Here is a 3,340-nt window from a genome sequence, read left to right as displayed (position 1 = left end):
CTATAATTTCCATACCAAGGGGAAGGCAACTGGTAGTGCCCTCCTTCGCTAAATTTTTCTGCCGTACAATCCCGTGGTATGTCACTAGCAGCCGTATCAAATGGATACGGAAATATTCCGCCATCTCGTTAAGAGTTCCCAGGCATTTGCAAGCAATGATGGAAACAGTGACAACCGCACCACGAGATTTAATCGCCGCTTGTCTATCAGAATAAATATAGATTTCTCTCACATTTTTGCCAGACAGACAGTTATCTCATTAATGGCTGGAATTTGAGCCTGAAATACTCTGCAGAGATTAGTAAGACGAGCCAAAACACGACAGTCTGTTCTACGTTATCGAAACGGCCCACATTTACATACGGCCAAGGACTGTCATTCCAGCAGCGTTCTCCACAAATGTGTGGGAAATATTTATGCTCCTACAAACAACAACAACAATGATTTTTCGACTTCTTACAGTAGACGCCAAAGCCGTTTGAGCCATCAGTGAAGAGCCGTAACCAGTTTCTTAGTACGGAAAAGAGATGAAGAGTGCCAAAACTAGGTATCGGCAAGAAAATGACAGCACTTTAAACAGTGTTGCGACGTCCAGACTTTGGACTGACAAGATTTTCTAGCCTGCATCCTTGGAATGATCAGACCGTTTGACTTGGAAAAGTCTCTGAGCTAACTTATTTCTAGCGCTCTTGTAAAAGGAAAATATTGATGCCGAGGCTCATAGATCTTTTTGAAGATTGAAAGCAGAAAATCATATCCAGGTAAATGAATGTATGGACCAGATCCATATCAAAAGTAGTTAGAGATGATCTCCACAGAAAGCCTTCCGTGACTCAACTGGTCATCTTTTGACAAGGCGCTTGAAAAAAATTAGACTCGACAGATGCAGATGCAGCTTCTTCGATGGCCCGCGGTCAGCGGCCACGAAAATATTTTTTTCGCAGATGATAAAACTTTCACTGCTGAAGAAGTTTTTAATAAGCAAAACGACAAAATCGATGCTAAAATTCCTAAAGACGCAAAAAATGTTGTTCCGCGGGTTCAGCGTAGTCACTATTCAGCCTCCGTAATGGTTTGGTGGGGAGCTTCTTGTAAAGGCGTTACATCTCTTCATTTCTGCGGAGAAGGCGTTAAGACCGGGGCGAGAGTGAGATGGAGGATGTCTTAGAAGGTGTGGTGAAGCAGTTGAACACTACTCTCTTCAATGGAGAGTTTTGAGGGACCTTAATTGAACCGGTCTAAGATCTGCTGTACGTCACTGAATGAAAATTGTCTTGAAAAGCGTTAGTGGACAAAGTAATATAAGAATCCAAAAAATCCAAAATCCAAATCTTAAAAATTCTAAGCAAAGGGATTTAAAATATATGAAAAAGTGGGTCCAGCTGTTTCCTAGCTGGAACTTTCCAAGAAAAACCGGTAACTAACTACTGGCTGCCGGGATACAGAATGGAGGTTTGAATTCTCTTTATCAAAAAGAAAGCAAAATCAAAGTAAAACCCACCAGTTTTTCAAAAGTTATTCTTTTCACTCGTTCCATATGCTTTTATTTTCCCATTTGCGCTTTTTGGCCGACACTTCCGCAAGCGAATTGAATAGTCATTATCGCATTGCTTTCAATTTTCTTTTCTTTCGTTTTTTATGCCCACTGCTGGATGTCGTAACTGTCGTTTTTGCAATCGTGCACATGTCCATTGCGGATTTGATCCTGGTCGCATTTAAAATTTTATTCGCTTGTTATCAATACCTTCTGCCGGACCACCAGCAGCAGCAGCAGCAACGGCACGATTTCAACATGACAATCCATTGCACGTTTCTGTAAATACCCGTCACTGCTTTCCCCACCTCCGCTCTCTTGCATGGGCTCAACATTGTATTTGTCAGCATTTCCGTAGTCTACTTTTGTGTTTGTTCGTTGCATCATTTCGTGTTTCCTGTTTCATTTTCGTCTTGCTCGCATTGTTTTTTTTTTCGAAAAATGTGACACAACTGTTTTCAGCCTTCACATTGTGACCAAATCCAAATTGCCAAATAACAAATGGTCATGTAATTTAATTTGCGACATGACTTTTTAACTTTAGCAACAAGAAACAAAAAATCTTTAGTACAAACACAAACAAAGGACATTTAATGTCCGATACAACCCACCCTGCAGGGAAATCCGGCAGTGCTGAGTGGATGCGGTTCGAGTGAATTGTACGCCAAAACTAATTTATTGCATTTGTTATGCGAGGTGGGGTTTTTGAAATAATAGATTAAAATATTTAAGTTTTGAAAAATTAATATTGGGGAAAAATAAATCCATTATTTCCTCGGTTGATGGCTGTAGTGATCGATATCTCGTAAAGTATCGATCGAACAATTTGAAATTTTTGCTCGTCGCCGAGGTGACATTTTACATTAAAAAATTCGTCTGCTACAGAAGTCATGTGTTTGCACACCCATCCTTTGGGCGTGCCTACCTTTTAGACAATGTCGCGTTATGACTGAAATCAGAGTGCTAAGACTGTGCTAATTTTGGCTTAGCAAAGATTCTGTGCACTTAGCATTGAGAGTCTGCCACAGCTGATGAGCGATTATGCAGGTGGCTTCATTGCGCCATCTTTCGTTTGCTTTCCTTAAGATTTCTTCAAAGATAAGTAGCTCACATGTTTGTAAGGGTATGCCTACAACATTGTCTCTGAACTCATCGGTCAACTTGGTGCCGAGTCTCGCCAGCTCATCGGCTCTGCAGTTACCCTCAATGTCGCGATGGCCAGGAACTCATATTATCCTTCAGCGAAATGACTCAGCCATCTCATTAAGAGATGTGCGGCATTTCATGGCCACCTTGGAGGTTGTCGACTGTTTTTTGAGGGATTTATCGCCGCCTGGCTGTCAGAGTGAAAATGTAGATGTCATTTCCAGCTCCGAGCACGGCTCCCGCTCTGGTGTCTACGTGGAATCCAGCAGGACAAAACTGCACTTTGCTCTTGGAATGCATGCATCTGTGTTTCAAGCGGAGGTGTATGCAGTTCAAGATGCGATGAACTTTGTTGTGAAAAACAGATGGAGAAGCAGATCTTTATGAGTCTGCAGTGACAGCCAATCTGCGATTATGGCGCTCCGATCGACTGTCGCAAATCATCCTCCTGTCATTGAGCAGAAGGGACTAATGACGGGTCACTTTCTATGGGCAAAGGACATGGAAAAGGTGAGCATCTCAGACAGCGCATTCTGCCCAGCATGTGGAGAGGAGGATGAGACGGCGGACAACTTTCTGTGCGTCTGCCCAACCTTCGCTAGAATCAGGCTTGAGGCCTTTGGCACTGATGTGTTAAGAAGCGACCACCTTGGCTCCACA

This window comes from Anastrepha ludens, chromosome 3 (genome assembly GCF_028408465.1).
Source record: "Anastrepha ludens isolate Willacy chromosome 3, idAnaLude1.1, whole genome shotgun sequence".
NCBI classification, from domain to species: domain Eukaryota; kingdom Metazoa; phylum Arthropoda; class Insecta; order Diptera; family Tephritidae; genus Anastrepha; species Anastrepha ludens.
The sequence above is the reverse complement of the archived record's forward strand: the minus strand, read 5'-3'. Positions refer to the sequence as shown.